This window comes from Canis aureus, chromosome 2 (assembly GCF_053574225.1).
Source record: "Canis aureus isolate CA01 chromosome 2, VMU_Caureus_v.1.0, whole genome shotgun sequence".
Lineage (NCBI taxonomy): Eukaryota > Metazoa > Chordata > Mammalia > Carnivora > Canidae > Canis > Canis aureus.
In genome coordinates this window covers 79,398,162-79,420,766 of record NC_135612.1, presented here as the reverse complement: position 1 = coordinate 79,420,766, position 22,605 = coordinate 79,398,162, and the positions used below count along the sequence as shown (strand labels likewise).

The 22,605-nt window shown below is 33.4% G+C and overlaps 1 long non-coding RNA gene across 1 annotated transcript; it reads right to left on the bottom strand.

Moving 5' to 3' along the window:
* Positions 1-299: 299 nt before the first annotated feature.
* Positions 300-15,012, bottom strand: LOC144291063 (uncharacterized). The gene is made up of 2 exons (XR_013358480.1): positions 14,528-15,012; positions 300-508 (listed from the first exon to the last, which is right to left on the bottom strand). It is a non-coding gene; the product is annotated as an uncharacterized LOC144291063 (long non-coding RNA).
* Positions 15,013-22,605: the final 7,593 nt, after the last annotated feature.

Genomic DNA, 22,605 nt, shown 5'->3' with positions numbered 1-22,605 from the left:
TTATATTTTGCATAATCACATTGCTAGGGTCATCCCTATTATTTCACTGTATTCATTGATACTTACTTGAACATATAATAAGAAGATGAAATAAAAATAATAAGCATTGTGCGGAGTAGATGCCACTTTTGAAAGACCAAATATTTGCCTATCTAGGAAATACAAAGCAATTACTTGTGAAAGATATTAGAATTAATAATAAAGTAATTCATTAAGCACAGTATACAAACATACATAGATTAACAGGTGGCTTGCTGTATTTATCTATGCTTCATAACAAATGTGCCCAAACATAACAGTTTAAAACAATAAACATTTATTGTCTCATAGTTTTTGAGAGCCAGAAATATGGAAGCTGCTTAGCTGGTGATCCCAGCCTCGTGTCTCACAGAAGGTTGCCATCAAGCTGTCAGCCTGGTCCATGGCCAACTCTGGATCACACTAGGGTTGAAGTAGACATTTCTAAGCTCACTAATGTGGTTGTTGGTCAGTCTCAGTTCTTTACAAGCTATTTGAGAGAAAAATAGAGAGGCAAATAGCCCAAGATGGAAGTCACAGTCCAAATCAATCTCAGAATTGACATACCATAGGTTCTATCATATACCATTAATCATACAGATCAACCCTGGCATAATATGGCACATAAGTGTCAATACTAGGAGCTTGGAATCATTGTTGGACATACTAAAGGATACAAAGAAAGTAGTGAGAAAACAAAGTTATATATACACACACATGCATACACACACAATTCAGGGCATAAAGGAAGTAAATAAAGGGTATGTATATGTCTCAAGGGGATATTTATCGTCATCTATACTCACATTTTGTAATACAATAGCCACTAGCCACATGTGACTATGTCTTCCTTAGTTATACTAGTTTTCTTTCAGGTGCTGAAATACTACATGTGGCTAGCAGCTATCCAATTGAATGGCACACAGAGAGTATTTCCTTCATCATTGAGAGTCATTTACGGCACATCCATGAGGCGTAGAGAGAAAGCACTTCCAAATACCAAAAGACACAAGTTTTTCTAAGACATTTTTGTGTGGTCCAATATAATGAAAATAAAAAGACAAGGAAGAAAAAAAAAAGAATCACACTCACACTTTGTTTAATAGAATAGGAAATATTTTGTACTAAGCATCTGGTCTCAAAAATTAAAACAACAACAAAAAAAGCTAATTTGGATATGCAGGTATTTAATTACACAGAAAATAAATATTTCTTTGACAATACCACTCAATATCTATATGCAATTTTAAATTTCAATTGCTGAATGGATTGGTCTTATATAAATTATTCAAATAATGGAGGTATTTTTTTTTATTCTCCCTCTTGGAGTTCTTGGATTATTTACATGCAAAAATATGAACTTTGTATTCACAATATTAGACCAAGATACAATTTTAGAACATTTCATCTTTTCAACAGCTTCATTCTACTGCAGCATCATTTAATTTAATGAACTGCCCATTGGTGATCAAGAGAAATTACGGACTTAACTGATAGAATGACACATTATCAATGTGTCCTTATGTCAAAATTACTCTTGCACTTTGCCAAGGTCATTGTCAACCTAAACAGTTATTTTAATAACATTAAAACTCAATGATATGAAACAACCTCACTTGTTATTATGTGAGTTTAAATTTGTTTTCAATTTCAATGTCTTTGAAATTGTTTAAAAGCAAAACAAAACACAGCAGTGCTTTTGCTACTGTGTATCCCCAAGGAAGATACAGGATGGTTGTTCAACTAATACTCAGAAAAATTCGCTATTACTTTTCTTTCTTGAACCAACTTGCATTTTCTAGATGCACAAACTCTTCACCTACCACTAGGCGTATTTTTATATCAAGAAAAACATCTCACATACTTCAGTTATGCCTGTGTGTGAAATTTCAAGGACTATTAGTGTAGGGGAAGAAAATGGCTGAGTGGAAAGAGGTAGAATAAGCCTGATTGCCTACACCCTTTCAAAGTGAAAGGAAACAAAGCCCCTTGTGCAGTAAATGAAATCTCACAAACTAGTCCGGAGTTAGGTAGACCCTCAAAACTATTTTTAAATGTTGAATGAGGCCATGTAATCTTGAGCAACCTAATTCTAATGAGTCTTGTTTTTTACTTTTCTATCAAAAAGGGGTACTGATACTCACCTATTTAAAAGATAAAATTACACCTTACACATATGTCAAATAGCTGGCACTTGGTAAATTGAATCATTTGTGTTTGTATTTGAAATATTACTTCTAAATACAGGATAAACACTTTGCTGAGAAGGATATTAGGCGTTGGCAAGCTTTAGGTAATCACTTATAGTTGTTGGAGAAAAACAGACATGGAGATAAGCAGAGGTGAAGCCAGAGCTGCTGATAATCTGACTTTTCTTTTCTCATAAAAACCAAGAATTTCTGGCTAAATCTGATGAGAATGTGAGAAATCCTATTTTTGTAAAACAAAAACCTGAAGATACTGAGATCTTAGGTACTTCAGACTTGGGCTCTGACTCCTGCTACACAATTTACCTCTGTGATTCTTGCCAAAAACCATTCTATCTAAACTTTTTCCTGTTTTATCCTCTAAAATAAGGGAAATATCCCTACTCATCCTACAGGATTATTGTGAGAAAGAAGTGTAATAATGATACATGATACTTCACTAGGTCTCTTCCCCATATTAAGCAATCAATTAATTATCATAATGATTATTATTTCACCAGAATAATTTCCATACCAAGTCTTAACCGAGAAAGGTCTATGGTCTGAGATGAGCAAATTCACTTTCAAAACACACTCAAAAACTATGCTTTAAACCTTGGCCTTTAATGATAGACTGGTCCACATTTTTTGACACTTACTACTGGAAACTGCTTTATTGTTGTCACTACTTCCATTAACAATTTTTAGTGTCCATTTTAATTTTTATGTAAGCCCCAGGTGTCTCAAATATGAATGGAACATATATGCTTTCAAGACACACAGAGTAAACTAATTGTTAAAATATGTAAATCCTGCTTTCAAGTTAAAAAGGTCTTCACTTTTACTGATATGAATAATACTGGGAACTATGTTTGATGTTTAGTTGCTTCCAGAATTTCATCAGTCTTAGATTTCTTCCTTTAAATAGAAGACATGTTTGCTTCATGACAGTGGCCTTTAACAATGAGAAGTCACTTTTATTGCAGTAGGAAATTACTAAAGAGGAATATTCCCTATCTGGCAATTGGGAAGAAAAACAACTACCATGTTGATGGAAGTAGTTCTTTTGTGTGTCAGTTAATACAGTGGATCCCAAAAGACTTAACTAAGAAGGAGTATCTATGTGGGAACAGAAGTGGGCAAAATGTTTCCATTCCAGTTTTCTTCCAATCCTATACTTTTTGCCTACCAAAAAGTTCATAGTTAATTTGAATTGTGTATCCTCAACTGACCACCTACCATGGAAGTCACAAAAGTATAGTAGACCAGAATATTAGCTTTGGGATACCTCCCTGAAATACTAACCTTGTAATTCTTGGCAGGATGTCACATCCCCTTACCTATAATTTTCCTTTCCAGTAAATATGAGAAATATCAACTTATCCAAACACTTGTAGGATTAAATGAGATAATGCATGTATAATCTCTGGCACATAAATTATTATAATAATTCTCCTCTTCCTATCAGGTTGCCATCATTATAATTATTATCATTTTGATTAACTAAGTACTGCTCCAGTGTTATACATAAAAAGACTGGCTTGTACATTCATAGGCAAAAAATACCTTAGAAAAGGAAGAAGAGAGGAAGAAAAGAGAGTAAAAGAGGACATGGAAACAGAAGGAATAGAATAGAATAAAATTAAATTAAAAATAAATAAAGAGATTGTGGCATAGAACACAAACTAAGGAAGAAATAAGTGCTATGCTGTAGAAAGAGAAGGATTCTAGTTTTCCCTTCCTTCCTTCCTTCCTTCCTTCCTTCCTTCCTTCCTTCCTTCCTTCCCTCTTTTTTCTTGCTTATTAAGATTTGAATTCTAAAGAGTCAAAGTCATTTTGGTCCACACATCTCAAATAATCGACTACTTTAGATAAGCTGTGATGAGAAAGAAAAGTATTCTTATTTGATCATAGCTTAAATCGTCATGCTTCAATTATATAACATAAATTAAAGTTAAAAAATGAGATTTGATTATTAAGATATGCCCTGATGAAAATAATTACATTATGTAACACCTGTATTTTTTTTTCATTTATACTTTCAACTTATTTCTTAGTGTTTTTAAATGGCATGAGTTACACTTGCACGGCAGTAGACTCTGATGTTGATTATCTAATGGCAATTTTTTCTTCTCTCTCAATAATTGCCCCTTGATTTGTTTTATGTGCCCATGTTTTTTTGCATGCCTCACAAAAATGTCATCTATAGCCCTAGCCACTGGAGTGAATCCTAACTAATCTAAAGCAATGATGGTAATTTTAATCTCCCTTTCCAATTATTAAATTAGGTAGCTAATGCAACAAAATTTCTATCAATGAGGCATTGGAGAAAAATATTCTGGGCAAATAGGAAATATATTTTGATTTTTAACAAGAAGGTGGAAGGACTGTTTTGTTTGTTTCTGCCTGAAAGGAATAGTGCACATGGTTGTGATCCTCAGAGCTGCTGTAGCAATTGAGGGACCAGGAGGAAAGTAAAAGCCTACTAAGGCTGAGAGGACTGGAAGATGGAGAGAACATGGATTCTTAGTAATGTGATTGGGATGTGAACTTGCCAGCAGAGCTTATTATGTGAGATAATAAACACCTTTATTATTTAGGTATTTTGACTTTAGATTTTTAGTTATTTGTAGGAAACACACATTATATAACAAATCATATCTACAGAGACAACTAAAAATATTATAATAAATATGTACTGATATACAGAATTTAAAAATACCAAATTATCACAGAAAATATTTTCTCAATTGAAATACCATTCCTCAAGTGAACTAGTTTATTTTTTTCTGTTTTTTTGACTCTCATTTTCCATCCCACTCTTTCTTATTTTCTTGTTTCTTTTACTCGCCTAGAACTCCCTGAATATTAATCTTTTATAAAGTAAGCAATTTATAGCAGCAAAAAGGGATTGTGTTTTGTTCACTATTTAATACAACTTTCATGACACATACTAAGGCATTTTCTGAAAATAATTAGCTTTAAGAAATCGGATTTTGATTTTTTTTACTTACATTAAAGAAAATATTCTATTTGTAACTGCCTCATGAAAATATCAACTCATTAAAGATAATTTTAAAGCCATTTTCAAAAAATTCTATTAAACCATAAATGAACCAACTCTAATATCATTGTACTCTCTAAGGATAAAGCATTATCAGGAAGTTGTTGTAAAGAAGTGTCAAGAAATGTGATTATGCTTTAATTTATGCTTAGACTACTAAAGCAGTACATATATATTAAAATATATTAAAACACCTGGCCAAAAATATAACGTAATTTTCAAGGCTAGGAAAGAAAATTAGTAAAGGGAATGTGGCTGGCCAGATCTTCATCTGATCCAAATGAAATAAACGCTGAAAATCTTATCGTGTTTGAGAAGACATATAAGATCAATTTCCCTAGTGATTTAAATAAATTCATTCCTAATCTGCAAGTAATTGATATTCGCTGGTTAGAATTTAATTGCAATACTTATTTAAATAAGCCAACTTTAATGAAGGCAAAGGGTCATTTTTTATTAATCTTGAATTTGAAGAATAAATAAGAAAGTAAATTAATGTTTTGAGTTTTCATTCTTTTTGAAAGGGACTGACCCCAACTCATTTTATTGGTTCTGAATAGAAAGTAATGGCAAACTGGCACTAAATTTAAATGGTGTTTATATCCATGGAAAAACATGCCTTGTGAACATTTACCCAAATTAAAATTCAATTTTCAAGCATTATCCTTGGAAATAATATTTAGAAGCAAACTATAAGTGACATTTTGTATAACTTCTAAAAATGAACTTATTTTATGATATTCTATAAAGATTGTATGCTGCCCCTACCCACTACTGCTAACTTATTTTTTCAAAGATCTTCTGTTTCAAAGTTGAAGCATGCACTTTATTTTTTAATATATTATGAGTTAATATACATATATATTCAACTTAAAATTTTGAGAAAAAATTTCACATTTAATATCAGTATGACAGTTTGGGTTATTAAGGTCATATTTATCAAATATGCCAAAGTTAAGACTATAGTTATAGACTAGATGTTTTTTAGACTTCTTACACTAATAGATTTTCTAATAGACTTTGAGCAGTTTTAGGTTCATAGCAAAAAATAAGGTAGAAGCTACAGAGATTCTCATATATCTCCTGCCTCATACATGTATAACCTCCCCAAGTACCAATGTCCTTCACCAGAATGGTACATTTGTTATAGTCGATGAACCTACACTAACACGTCATTAGCTCCCAAAGTTCAATCTTGGTGGTATATATTCCATAGGTTTTGACAAACTTACAGTGACATAAATCCAGCATCATAATATCATACTAAGTAGTTTCCCTTCCATAACATCTTCTCTGGTTGGCCTATTATCTTCTTTTAATGGCTAATATAGTTTTGCCCTTAGCTGTGTGTGTAAGATAAAAGTATGTAAAAGTTTAATATGGCCTTTAACCACATAAATTAAAAAAAAACTAGAAAGTAGAAAATCTCAAGGTACATAAAACTACAAATGTAAGCTAACATTTTCTAGATGACTATATTTCCCTTTTGTCAAATGTTTATTGCTTTTCCACAATGTTATTTTTGTACCTAAATCATCTGACTCTTAGATCAAATTTATTTGTGGTTCAGAAAGGAAACTATCTCCCCTGTGTCCCCTCTCTCTTAACTTTTCTTTTTTCTTTAAAAATTGTAAAAATTAGAGGTAGTCTGCCTCCTGATGAGGTGAATCATAGAGGCTCATCATGCCTTCCTGCAGCAGGGCTATAATAACATAAACTTAGCAAAAATACTAGTGCCCTTGGTGGCCATCTGTGAGAGCTCCTTGATTTAACAGCATGCTCATTACACTTTTGTTGGGGATAAACTTAGATAATATCATATCCTGAGAGGATAGGTTTGCTAATATTAGCTGGAATGTTAATCAGCCCTGCAAAGCCGTCCTTGTTACAAAATATTGCAGAGTGGAGTTAGAAACATCTGAAAATTTTGATGTCACTGCTCCTTTTGTTTTTGTTGGAAATTCTATAGCAATGTGAATTTGGTTACATTGATTCTCCTTATAATGGTTAAATGGTTGTATTATTTCTTGGAAAGCAGGTGGTAGAAAATATATTGTATAAGCAGAGCAGACAATTCTCTGAACTTTGTGTGTTTTAAGAGCTGATGAAATGGCTGATGGCATTGCCACTTGGAAGCTACCATGAAGTCTGAAACTCCTTCTGTTACAATATTAACAATATTGTTTTTCATGAAGCTCTTACATACATCTTGTGAGTGGAGAAATTAATACTGTGCAAAATGAACTCTTGATTCTCAAGCTTCAGAATGAATGGTTCCTTGGTATGTATTTATTGTATAATAATGATATAATATATTCCTATGGTATCCTCTAAAAGGTATCTTAGATGACTTTAATCTCGTATCAACTTAAATACTTTTTAACAGTGGCATAGCCCTGGTTACATAGATAACAGTTCAACTAAGTTTGAAATTAGTTCTAGCTCTGAAATTAGTTCCTAAATGATTTTCTCAACATCACACTGCTTTTGATAGAAAAAAATAAAAACAAACCTGTATACAAAATAATAAGAGCAAAGGAAATGCTTGTAAAGGGGGCAAAAGAGGAAGTCCTGACTAGTGTCAGTATGAAGTCTTTGGCTTATCTGGGAGACAAATATTTTATAGAATGAAAGGGATTTTAAAAATCATTTGGGATATAAGAAAAAAAATTGCTTTTTCACAGTTTGGCTAAATGTAGGATTATTAGGAAAAATACAGAAAATCTAGTTAAATTTGAATTTCAGATCAACAATGAATAAATTTTTGTACAATTATATGTAAACATAATTGTCTTAAATAATTTCATTTAAACCTATTACTAAAAAAAAAAAAAATGTTTGTTGCTGATTTGACATTCAAATTTAACTGGTTATCCTGTATTTTTATTTGTTAAATTTCGGAATCCCTATTCGATGGTAATTGTATCAGACATTGCTGATTACTTAGCAGAATTCTTTTTCCTTCCAGTTGGTAAGCCCTAAAAGGTTAATCATGACCAAACTCAGTTCCAGCAATCTCATTCCCCTTGCTAATTATTGACAAAGAGTGATGATTTGATATAGCTGATGAAAAATAAGGAGAAGCTACTGAGGACCCTTGAAATAATTTTTTTCTTCTTGATTATGGAAGGAAAAACTGAGAGTAGCTGTATTTTTTGACCCTAAAGGAATCAAATCCAGCTCCACTGTTCCTTACACAAAGAGGGATGGCTTCACTAATGCTATGACCAGCAGCAAGCATAAGAGATCATAGGTTAGGACTGCCTGGGTAGGCTCAGTTGGTTGAGCATCCAAGTCTTGATTTCCAGTCAGGTCATGTTCTTAGGGTTTTGAGATGGAGCCCTGCATGGGGCTCCATGCTCAGGGGGGAGTCTTTTACAAATTCTTTCTCCCTCTTGCTCTTTACCTCCCCCTACTCACTCTCTCATTCTTAAATAAATATAAATAAATCTTAAAAAAAAAGATATATCATACTTTATTAATGCTCACACCATTGGGGAAGAGTGCTTCACCAACTAAAGTTTGGTGCTTGTAAAGTAATGGGAGAAGCAGCAGAATTATAGAAGTAAAAGGATTTGTTTGTTAGAAAGAGGCTACATAACTGTAGGAGTTCAACTAATTGATTGCATATGAAATCTAATTGACAGTCATAGATATCGCCCCAAAAATTGTTTCATTAAATTTGTCACAGCATGTTGAAAGAGTCATTTAATCAAATAACACATGTGGGGTGTCTAGCATATCAGTTAAGGAGGGAGGGAACTGAAGGGAGGCAAATAGGAGGATCTGGGTCAAAGGTACTTATGCGAAGGTGTTGTGTTATCTGTTGAATATCACAGACCAGCGGGCTCTTCATATTATAATAGTGCAAGGAGAAAGAACATTGCATCACTCTTTGCTTCTTGTTTGGATAATTATTACATAAGGATGTGATATTGGGAATTATGACAGTTGTAACAATGATAAAAAGAACACACTGAAAATTGCTAAAGGAAAAGGAAAACCTGGATTTTTTTATATCAAAACTGGGTTGTTATACAAAACCTTGCAGTATGTACTTTTTGACCTACTGTTATCAAAAGCGTTCTTAAAGATTTATCCAAGTTTATTTCTTGCAACTTAATGAATATCAACAAAAAACTAAAACCTCTCAACTCTTTAATTTTTCTTATTTTTAAGGAAATAACAGCTCTAAAAAAAACCCTGTAGAATTTCTTTCTTTTAGTTGAGAATATTTACGTAGTAACTATCACGTACCATCTATTGCGTCTGACATTAGATATGCTTATCCACAAGACGAAGTCCTTTGCATTAGGGTGATATCATTGGAGAGGAAGAGAGAAGGATCCTAGAACTTAGCTAGGTCATATACATAAAATGGCAAAAAAAATGATGGAGGATAAAATTTGGTACATAAATTCAAAAATTGTTGACATTTATTTTGTGATGACTTAGACATCAAACTCTAACAATTATGCAGTAAGTTTTGCATATATAATTAGATCATTAAGAAACATTGGAGGTAAAATATATATTTGACAGTCACAAGTATGTCGGTTGAAGTTAAATGTAGGTAAAATGATCTAGGGAAAGAATGCAGATAGAAAAGAAAAAGAAAATACATAAAAAGGGACCCAGGGATGTTTCCTAGTATATTCAATCTATTCAAAAGCTATTTTTTAAATATTTATTTTTAAAAGAATTTTTAGAATTATAGAATATGGAAAAGTAGCATCCAGTGAAGAATATCAGGAATTGTTTCAAGATCAATTGTATAAAACACTATTGAGCAGTAGCTTAAAAGGAAGACAAAGCTAAATCAATCAATCAATCAATCAATCAATCAAACAAAGCAACTTCCATTGGTTTGGGCATTGAAAATCATATCTGACCTTCACAAGAATTCTAAACAGTATGGTGGAAACTGGATTAGGTAAGTTAAAATGTCATTGGAAGGAAAGGCAGTTTCAGCACTTTTTCATGTGAAATGTTTTTTTCAGTAAATAGAAGAAAAGAAATGACACAGAAAATCAAGAGAGATATGTGATCAAATATACACATTTGCACACTTCCAGTAACTGCTAGAGTACAGTTTATGAGTAATAGAGAAAAAATGAGTTCCAGAGCAAGTATGAAAGAAATAGGCTTTGACAGCTGTTTACCAAACAATTTTACACAGTAAAATTAGATGAAGTATATGGAGCCACATGTAAATAAAAATAACATGATCACATGATGATGGAAGTCTTATCTGATGGGATCCATTTTCAAACGAATTTTGAAGCAAGTTTATCACCTATTAATGAAGAATGGAAGAGACTCAGATGGTTTGAGGAGAAACCTGAAGATACAAAAGAGTTATCTGAATTCAAAACAAAACACATGGGATCCCTGGGTGGCGCAGCGGTTTGGCGCCTGCCTTTGGCCCAGGGCGCGATCCTGGAGACCCGGGATCGAATCCCACGTCGGGCTTCCGATGCATGGAGCCTGCTTCTCTCTCTGCCTGTGTCTCTGCCCCCCTCTCTCTCTCTGTGACTATCATGAATAAATAAATAAAATCTTTAAAAAAAAAACAAAACAAAACAAAACAAAACACATTTAATTGAGACACAGTTGGATTGCTTGGTAAAGTTACCCACTTGAGGTTTATTTTCTTGAATTTAAAATGAAACCAGTTAGTTAAACGTATGATTATTTCCAGAAACTTTAGGAGAGTGAATATTTGAATTCAGTGATTGTTGAAATTCATAGAAGGAATGGAAATGAAAAGCAAAAGAATAATGATCACTAATGGAAGAAAAAAGACCTTATGTTAGAAGCCTAGGGTATATAATCTGGTGAAAAAATGGTAAAATATGATTCCTAGGATAAATGAACTAGAATGGTGGAAGAGATAGTTGGATTTTGAGGCTATAGAAAGCAAAGTTTTGAAAGAGGTGGAGTTTTTACGATAGCAGGTCTCTGGGTGTGTCTATGAGAGTAGCTGAAGGAAAGTGGGAAGCGAAATCAAGGACCTGAGATAACTAGTTACTTAATGAGTCATGTCCATGGATGACAGATTTGCAAGAATTGTGGGGGTAGAAATGAAGAGGAAAGCAGGGCTCAGTGATTGGCAATAACCGTGCAAAAATAAGCAGGAAACCTGAAGGCAATAGCATTGACAGACTAGATGGGTGATACTGCATCTGATGAAATATACTCAGGAAATCTGAAGCTTTTGAAAGTGGAAGATATATGGATTGGAAGAGGCAGTGGACCTTTACACATTGCAGGACCATAAAGAGAATAATAATTATAATTTAAAGAGCATCCTCCATTTGAGAGGTCTAGAAGGAGGTGATGTCTTCAGATTAATTACTACCAAGAAGAGAAAGAAAAGAACTTTAAAGGGTATTAGGGACATAAAGAACTTTGCCAATCATAGATCTGGAGTATAAGAAAGTAAAATAGTTTTTGTGATATTCAGGAAAGGTAAGGAGAAGGACTGGGTCAAACAAGGGGATTTAGAAACTATGGATAGAGAAGGATTATCCTAGAGACCTGAGCTTCTGACTGTGGTTCAGTAAGGCTGATATGAGGAGAAATGAACTATCTTGAGTCTCTTAGGGGAGGGTGTTCATGCGTCATTCCTACTTGACACTACCTGTGATCATTTCTGAAGTTCCTGATGATGTTTGGTCTGGGGCAGGAGCAGTAGCTGTCAATAGTATAATGAATCGCCTTTTACTAATTTTCTTCTAATGCCAGGAAGTGACCATACAGTTATTTGTGAGAAGATGAGATACTAGTAATGTCCTTGTCATGGTGGATGCTTCAGAAGCTTCATTGGGCATCATATTTACCCACCATGCAATCTCATGATAGGAAATCAAATAACAATGACAGCAGCAACAACAATAAGCCAAGATTATGTAGAGGAAATACTTAATATGAGTATCTGTTTATTAATATCTATATAGAAATACCTCAATTTTGCTCATATTCTCACTTATGTTTATGAAAGACACACACACACCTCAAAAAATCAGTACATTTAAAAAACATCAAAAGTTTTAAAATCGTTCCAACATAGTGATTAGATGTCATGTAATCTGAAACCTGTACTGATATAATTTTGATGTGGTTTAAGAAATATGGGACTTTTATGATAGCATAAAAAGTTAACTATGTAACATCTTTTTATGTTATGATGTGAAGTTTTATTGTGGGATCATTACTCAAAAACATCTAAGAACTGTTTTACTATCCCAATTTGGATTTAGTCCAGAACAATTACATTTCTTGAATCTAGAGTGCTAACATCATTTCTGCTTAATGTTTAAGTTCAAAGAAATGAAAAAAAAAAATTAAAAATAAAAAACAAAAAAAAAAACCAAAGAAATGTAGTAGACACTTGTTAAACAACAATTGACTATGTTCCACCAAATGATAACACTCCATAACAGTTTTAACTTTAACCTCTTACACTGACAAGTCCCTAAAGTATTTTGTTCAGATGATTGGATATTTGAATACTACTGAGTTTCAAAATCAAGAAGTATGGTAGTTTTATTTCACACGTTTGATGTTATCAAGCCAAATCTATGTATAAGTAAAATAATTAATGTGTTTACAATAATTCATTGCAATTAGCTGCAAAATAATTGAAAATATGGTAATAACCTAAAAACTAGTGGTTTAACTAGGATATAAACATATATAAACTAGAATATAAAAATATGGTAATGACATAAAAACTAGTTGTTTAACTAGGATGCATTTACTGTTTTAAGCATTTTCCAAGAATTAATTCTTTTAAATCTCATCTCCATTCTCCCTCATAGAAGTATTACTATTCCCATATACAGATTAAGAAAGTATAGCATAGAAAATTTATGTAACTTCCCCAAATTCACGCATCTAGACTGAACTCAGGGATCTGAACCCAGGCAAACAAATCTAGCACCATATTCCTGACAATATCACACATCTGCTTATAAAAATATAACAAGATTAAACATCTATGTTTTTACTTGAATACCTTGAATTTATCTCATGTGAAATATTATTTCTCATGAAATTGAATATAAGTGAGTTAAACAAAGTGAATTGCCTTTCCCTTTTCATTATCACAGTTACAGATTTACACATCTCTAAAATAACCTAAAGAAAAACAATAAAAGAACTATACTTTTGTGAAGTTTGTAAACATCAGAAGATAAAACATCCAAGTTATCAAATTAAATCCTTATACTCAAGGATGAAGCAATGTCTGCTTAACAACAGAACACTGGGTGAGATATAAAGAATTCATGGGCTCTGTAAAATGTTTTATTCATATATTGGTAAATGAATACATAACTATTTGAAAACATTTTTGTTTTTGACATAACCTACATCTTGGAATATGAGAAGCTTTATTTTTTTAATGCATGGTGCAATAATAGATACATGATTTTGCTTGTTTCATTAAAAGAAATAAATCATTGTTACCAACACATTTCATCCCTTTTGATGTTAAACCCTACTGAATAAAATCTATGCTATAGTGATTAGAAGTTTTATTTTGTGATGGGGAGCAACAATAAATTTTGAAAAGGAGATTAATGCATAAAGCAACTTATTTTTTAAAGTAAATTAAAATGAGCCTGATACATCTTAGTGATGATTCCTTTCATATGTATGTTAATGAACACAGTTGAGTTGCTCTAAATTTCTAGTATAATAATTTTCTAGAACCAAAACTGAAATATAGCCCAAGAATATGGAGTTCTGTAGATTGGCAATAGGGACTGAAGGATCCTTGTGCACTCAGGGTTGTCAGAAAAAATTCAGTTCATGAAGGTATTTGAATTTCAGATAAACAGTGAATATTTTCTTAATATAAGTATGGCCCATTTGGGTCATAGCAGTATTCACTCTTTATCTGAAATTCAGATTTCACTGGGTGTCCTGTATTTTCATTTGCTAAATCTGGCAACTTTATGTATGTTGCATGGCTCTTTCAGCCTCATTTATGTTACTGACCATTGTTCTAAAAATAGATCTTTATCATAACTTTGAATTTAAATTCTTTGAAATTCTTCTTCATTTTTCAAAAATAACTAAGTTGCTTCATATTACTATAAAGTGTCATTAAGGCAAGTGTTATTAATAAGCAAAATGCAGTATGTTTCTTTATATATCAGCAAGGCAAGCACTGATACTTATATGAATTAATTCCATTCTCAAAGCATCAACACATATTTTGACCAAGAAAAATAAAGCAGGTGTCACTTACCATATTGATGGCAAACTATTTTGAAGAAAATAAGTTTATTGTAGAAATATTTGTATAAAAGCATTTATAAGTGTACATAAATGTGTAGCTCCTTGCTACAGAAACCCATGGTTTTTTGTGGTTTAAAATTTTATTTTTAGCTTGTAGTCATTCACCTTTTCATTCAATTCTCATTGTTAATCTGAACAGAAAATTTAGAAAGATTGGTGAAGCACAAAATGTATTTGTCTTGTTAATTTTGTTAACAATTGAAGCTACAAAGAGAGTGCATTTTCATAAATAGCTATGACAGCTGTGTAGTTAAAAGCATGAATTCTTCATTCAGCAAGTAATCTTCAAAGTGAAGACATAACACTGCCTTCTTATTTTCATAATTCTTTGCTAAGAAAAATAACATCGTCCAAACAATGACTAAGATGGGTAACAGGTATCTATCCAGTAGAAATTTCTATAATCGTTATAATGGCCATTTAGAAAATATAGTAAAAGGGAAATTCTAGACTGTAAAAACATCATAATCCTAAATAGACTCCAAGATAGTATACATTCTTGATTCTAGAACCATCTAGATGGGACAGTCATATTTCCTTTTGGAGAAGAAATGGACTCTTCAGTCTTGCTGACTAATATTTCACCTCATTTTATATCATGGAAGATAAAGAAATTGATCATAGTTTAAAAGCTTTCTTAGGGATCCCTGGGTGGCACAGCGGTTTGGCGCCTGCCTTTGGCCCAGGGTGCGATCCTGGAGACCCGGGATCGAATCCCACGTCAGGCTCCCGGTGCATGGAGCCTGCTTCTCCCTCTGCCTATGTCTCTGCCTCTCTCTCTCTCTCTGTGTGACTATCATAAATAAATAAAAATTAAAAAAAAAAAAGCTTTCTTAGGCAAAACTACACTGATAAAAAAAATCCTAAATCAGAATATAATTATGGCTTTATCTTCTGTGTTTCTTACTCACTAATTCCTCTTTTAAGTTCCAAGTTCTTTTTTCCATTATGAAAGTAACATTAGAGAAAATAAAAAATAAAGAAAATATAATTTTTAATTCTATGACCTAAAAATAATCATTAGAAACATACTTCTAGGGACACCTGGGTGGCTCAGCAGTTGAGCATCTGCCTTTAGCTCAGCGCCTGATCCCTGATAGGTTCCCAGGGTCGAGTCCCACACTGGGCTCCTTCTCCCTCTGCCAGTGTTTCTGCCTCTCTTTCCGTGTCTCTCATGAATAAATAAATAAAATCTTAAAAAAAAAAAAAACATACTTCTAGCTCTTTTCCTATGTATCTGTATCTATATATATGAACACATGTCACATTCATTTTACTTCACATGTACTTTTCATACTGTGATTTCCTAATAGTTATTTAAAATCATTTTAGATTTTGACTAGATTGCTAGTGCTCATTGTCCACCACAGATGTTATTTAAGTTTGGATAATCCAGGGTTTGAGAGTGTTTTATGATGATTAGGTGGAACTGATGAGGGCTTTCATTGGGTTCTATGAAGGAATTTCATCTGTCAATCACCTCCAGAAAGGAGTAAGGCTATAAGCTTGTGCAGGAAGAAGAAAGGCTTGTCTTGCCTTGTTTTCTTTTCTCTTATTTTCTTTTTGCTTTCCTTTTCCTTTCTTTTATTTTCTTTCTCCCTCCCTCCCTTCTTTCCTCTCCTCCTACCTTCTGCTTGCCTGCCTGCCTTCTTTCTTTCCTTCCTCCCTCTTTCTCTTCCTTCTTAATTTTCTTTCTTTCTTCTTTCTTTCTTTCTTTCTTTCTTTCTTTCTTTCTTTCTTTCTTTCTTCTTTCTTTCCTTTCTTTCTTCTTTCTTTTCTTTCTTCTTTCTTTCCTTCTTCTTCTTTCTTTTCTTTCTTCTTTCTTTCTTCTTTCTTTCCTTCTTTCTTTCTTTCTTTCTTTCTTTCTTTCTTTCTTTCTTTCCTTCTTCTTTCTCTCTCTCTCTTTCTTTCTTTCTTTCTTTCTTTCTTTCTTTCTTTCTTTCTTCTTTTCTTTCTTTTTTCTTTCTTTCCTTCCTTCCTTCTCAGATAGGTCACTGAACACAAAATTGAGCCTCTCCTTTGTTATGTGGCAGTATTCTAAGACCATTGAACTTTCATTTTCTGTTTAGGAATTCATGAAACACTTTCTTGTGACATATTTTTCGATACTGAGGCATGTTACATTGAAGTTTTGATAAAACTTGGCAGTGTTTCAGTGAACTGAAAGAAAACTATATTCATCTCTGATGGGAATATGTACAAGAAAGTATCCTAAAGAATTCTAGGGCTTCTAGATCACAAAGTTTAGTGATATGGAGAGAGTAAGCAAAGCAGCATATGACAACTACTATGACTAATTTTCAAAACGTATAGGAATGAGACAAAAAATATTTTGCAAAAATTCAAAAGTATTTTAACATCTTCCCAGGATGATTGGACTGGTAAGCAGCAACCAAGCCCATTTTTTAATTTTATATCTCCATTTTCTAAGATATTTTTCATAGAAATTACTTTTATTTGTCATAAAAATGAATTATAAAATATAATTTACTTTAAAGAAATTCACATTATGGATAGTTTCAAAGAAACAATCTATTTAGTAGTATGAACCAAACTGTACCCATCTGCTTGAGTCTATGCTCTATCGAACATCAAGATAATTTTTAAATTTTAGACCAAGATCCATAACACTACCCAGTATTGTGGCAATAGAATCTTCAAAATAATAACATGCTTTCATTGGATTTTTAAATAACGACATTAGTTATAACCACTATTTCTATTCTCCACTAATAAGTTTTAAACTTTTTAATGCAAATACTTAGACAGTTATAACTGACTACATATAACAGTTGTCCAAATACTGAATAAATATTGGAATTTATCTTCAGATGTTTTGAAAAGTACCTATATCACCTTTCTTGCCTGTTAATACATATACTCTTCTTAAGGTAAGATGTTCAAAATCTGTACCTTCCATGGTTCAATAATTTCTTTAATTTCAACAAGTTTTATGGAATGTTTAATAATGTGTGTTTAGGGTAAGCATTAACTAAAGCACAAAAGATTTATGGAATGATGATATTTTTGTTGTTTTCTGTGTTGTTAATTTTAGCCATTATGACTGGTGTGAGGTGATCTCATTGTAGTTTTGATTTGTATTTCCCAGATGATGAGTAATGTTTCCCAGATGATGAGTGATCTTCTTTCATGTGTCTGTTAGCCATCTGGATGTCTTCTTTGGGAAATATGTCTATTCATGTCTTCTGGCCATTCCTTAACTGGATTATTTTCTTTTTGGGTGTTGAGTTTCATTAGTTCTTTAAGATGTTGAATATTAACTCTTTAGCAGATACGTCATTTGCAAATACCTTCTCCCATTCCATAGGTTGCCTTTTAGTTTTGTTCATTGTTTCCTTTACTGGGTAGAAGCTTTATATCTTGATGAAGTCCTAATAGTTTATTTTTGTTTTTGTTTCCCTTGACTCTGGAGACATTTCTAGAAAGAAGTTGCTATGGCTGATGTCTAAGAGGTTGTTACCTGGTTTCTCCTTTAGGATTTTGATGCTTTTCTGTTTCACAGGTTGGTCTTTAATTCATTTTGGGTTTATTTTTGTGTATTGTGTGAGAAGGTGGCCCAGCTTCATTCTTTTGCATGTTGCTGTTCAGTATTCCTAACACCATTTGTTGAAGAGATTGTCTTTATTCCATTAGATATTATTTCCTGATTTGTTGAAGATTAGTTGACTATATAGTTGTGGGTCTATTTCTGTTTTTGTTGTTGTTGTTGTTGTTGTTCTGTTCTGTTGAAATATGTGTCTGTTTTTGTGCCAGTACCATACTGTGTTGATCACCACAGCTTTGTAATGTAGTTTGAAGTCTGGAATCATGATGCCTCCAGCTTTGTTTTTGTTTTCTCAAGATTGCATTGGCTATTCAGGGTCACTTGTAATTCTATACAAATTTGAGGACTGTTTGTTCTAGCTCTGTAAAAAATGCTGGTGGTACTTTGATAGAGGTGGCATTAAATGTGTAGATTGCTTTGGGTAGTATAAACATTTTAACAACATTTCTTCTTCCAACCCATGAGCATGAAATGTGTTTACATTTCTTTGTATCATCTTCAATTTCTTTCATAAGTTTCTATAGTTTACAGAGTACAGATTATTTACCTCTTTGGTTAAGCTTATTCCTAGGTAACTTACGGATTTTGGTGCAATTGCAAATGGGATTGATTCCTTGATTTTTCTTTCTCCTGCTTCATTATTGTTTTACCAAAATGCCAGACATTTCTGTACATTGATTTTATATCCTGAAACTTTACTGAATTTGTATGTCAGTTCTAGCAATTTTTTGGTGGAGTCTTCCAGGATTTTTACATAGAATATCATGTCATCTGCAAATAGTGACAGTTTGACCTCTTCCTTGCCAATTTGGATTCCTTTTATTTCTTTTTGTTGTCTAATTGTTGAAGTTAGGACTTGAGATGCTGTGTTAAGTAACAGTGGTGAGTGTGAATATCCAAATCTTGTTCCTAACCTTAGAGGAAAAGCTCTAAGTTTTTCCCCATTGAGAATAATATTAGCTGTGGGTCTTTTGTAAATGGCCTTTATGATATTAAGATATGTTCCCTGTATCTCTACTTTGTTGAAGGTTTTTATCAAGAATTGATACTGTACTTTGTCAAATGCTTTTTCTGCATCTATTGAGAGGGTTATATGGTTCTTATCCTTTCTTTTATTAATTGTGCGTCACAATGATTGATTTGCAAATATTGAACCACCCTTGTAACCCTGGGATAAATCCCACTTGACCATAGTGAATAATTCTTTCAATGTACTGTTGGATTTGATTTGCTAGTATTTTGTTGAGAATTTTTGCATCCATGTTCATCAGGGATATCTCTGTCTCTGTCTCTGTCTCTCTCCTTAATACTTCTCTTTTTTAGTATAATCTTTGTCTGGTTTCAGAATCAAGGTAATGCTGACCTTGCAGAATGAGTTTTCTCATTGTTTCTGGAGATTTTCTCTGTTCCTTTCTAGACTTTGTTACTTTTGTTTTTTCCACCCCTACTCAGAGTCCCCTTTAATATTTCTTGCAGGTCTGGCTTAGTGGTCAAGAACTCTTTTAGATTTTGCTTGTCTGGTAAACTCTTTATCTTTCCTTCTATTTTGAATAACAGCCCTGCTGGATAGAGTATTCTTGGCTGCAGATTTTTCCCATTCAGCATGTTGAATGTATCATGCCACTTTTTTCTCGCCTGGCAAGTTTCTGTGGAGAGATCTGCTGCTAACCTTATTTGTCTTCCCTTGTAAGTTAGGGACTTCTTTTGTCTTGCTGCTTCTAGGATTTTTCTTTATCTCTATATTTTGCAAATTTAACTACAATATATCTTGGTGTTGGCCTGTTTTTGTCAATTTTGATGGGATTCTCTGTACCTCCTGGGTCTGGACGTCTGTTTCCTTCCCCAGATTCTGGAGTTTTCATCTATTATTCCCTCAAAGAAACCTGCTCCCATTTCCCTCTCTTCTTCTTCTGGACTCCTATGATAGGAACATTATTATGCTTTATGGAGTCACTGATTTCCACAAGTCTACATTTATGATCAAAGGGTTTTCTTTCCCTCTTTCGAATAGCTTCATTACATAATTCTATCCTCTATATCCACTTGTTGATTGATTCCTCTAAATCTTCCATCCTTGTGGTCATTGCATCCAATCAGCTTTGAATCTCAGTTATGGCATTTTTCATTTTGGCCTGAGTAGTTCTAAGCTCTTTTATCTATTTGATAAGAGACTCTCTTGTGTCTTCTATACTTTTCTCAAGCCTAGCTAGCATTCTTAAGACTCTTGTTTTAAATTCTGGATCAGGTATGTCACTTATTTCTGTTTCAAATAGATCCCTGGCAGTGAACTTTTCTTGTTCTTTCTTTTGGGATGAATTCCTCCTTCTTGGCATTTTTGTCTAGGTCTCTGTCTTCTTCTCTGTGTTAGAAAAGCCTGTTATGGGAATCCCTGGGTGGTGCAGCGGTTTGGCACCTGCCTTTGGCCCAGGGCGCGATCCTGGAGACCCGGGATCGAATCCCACGTCAAGCTCCCAGTGCATGGAGCCTGCTTCTCCCTCTGCCTGTGTCTCTGCCTCTCTCTCTCTCTCTCTCTCTCTCTCTATGTGACTATCATATATAAATAAAAATTAAAAAAAAAAGAAAAAAGAAAAGCCTGTTATGTTTCCTGCTACTGTGAGTAATGGCTTTATGAAGACAAGATCATATGCTCCCCAGGGACTGACATTTCCAGAAGTGTTTCTGGTATGCTCTGTGCACTCTTCTGCTGTGTTTTGGCTACTCTCCCTCAGATCAGTTCTCTGCAGAGTTTTTTTGTTGTTGTTGTTGGGGAGGTTTTTTTTTTTTTTTTTTGCCTGTAGCAGAGTGTTTGGATCTTGGCCAGAATGTGGTGAAATCAGTATTCAGAATGATTTGTTATTTATCTAGCTGTGATAATGCAAGCCTAAGGTCCTCCTACTATTCCACCATCTTAGCTCCTCCTCACTCCTTTTTTTCTTATAACATTTTTTAAATGTCTGAAAATGCATCCCCTACAATGGAGATCAGGACATGCTACCCAAAATATGGTACATTGGAATGTTAAATATTTTAAGTTGATAGGATTGGAAAATGAACAGGTTCTGGAAGAACTCTGTGATCTTCCCCTGAAGCAGGTCATTAGACCTTCATTTGGGAATTGCCTTTCCTATAACTGAAGGGAATGTATCCCTGAAGATGGAGAAATGTTGAGAGGAATCTGAACTAACAAGCCTTGCTAAGTTTCCTCCAGATTACTACACTTAGCTCATATGTTTTTATCCTATCATATTTCCCATGACTTTCCATTCCTCATCAAATTGAGTTTAAAAACTGTCAGGTTTAACCATTTTTTAAGATTTCATTTCCTTAGGAATGCTACTCTATTATGTAAAATTCTTATTAATAAATTTATATGCTTTTCTCTTGTTAATCTGTCTTTTGTTACAAATATCCACCTGACAACCTAGAAAGATAGAAGGAAAGAGACAGTTTTCCTGCCCGGCATCTGTCTACATTGCAACCCAATATTATAGAACCTAAGAGCTTCTGCACCTTTATAACTCATCAACATACACTTGTTCAATTTCTTCTAAAGCTTTTGGAACTAGCTCACAGAAATAATAAACATTTCTTTTTGACTGTGGTTTATGCATCAAGAAATGTGCTATTGTCATGCTAGGCATTATGTTGCATAATTTGTAGAAAAAAAAATAAAGTACCTGCCTATTTTTAAAGAGGAGCAAAGAGAAATGTTAGGCTCCTTGCCACATGTCACACAGGAAGTCATGGAAGGCCCAGAAGTTTATACTAGTTCTGTCTGTTTGCAGAGGTCATACTGCCTTCAAAGTGGATTTTATTCATCCCCTGACATAGTAATCAAGAACAACCAAAATGCTTTTGTTAGCTCCAGTTTCTGTGATTACTGTTTTTTTTCTGTTTTCTCCTCTTTTTCTGAGTTGTATTTTCCTAAAGAGTCCATTTCCTATGTATTTTTAAAGAAAAATGTTAGAAAACTATGTCAAAAACAAACACACACACACACACCATGGCAAACCCGTGTTTCAATGTCATCTACATGTTTAAATGGTTAAGTAGTTAAATATCAAACAATAATTCATTTGCATTTAGGAGAATAAAAGTTTCAGTCATGTCCATTCCATTTATTTGTTATTTTATTGGAAGTACTCTAGGCTCTGAAACTGTGAAGCAGGCTTGCCTGTCACTGTCTCACAAATGCCAAAATTAAAAACTTGGCACTGGGAGGAGAAAAGAATAGCAGTGATAACAACCACAATAGCAGGAGGAAACTCTGTTCCTTAGCTGACTTTCTGATTTGCGCTCCAAATTCCCAACTGTCCATCAGCTAAAAATCTCAGTAGCTGTATTTTCGCACTGTCAGAAAATAATTTAAAATATTTCCTGCCAGCATGGACGCGGTACTTTCACTCTAATAAGCCTACAATTTACATCTTTTTAGATTAAAATACATGACTGATTGCAGCAGG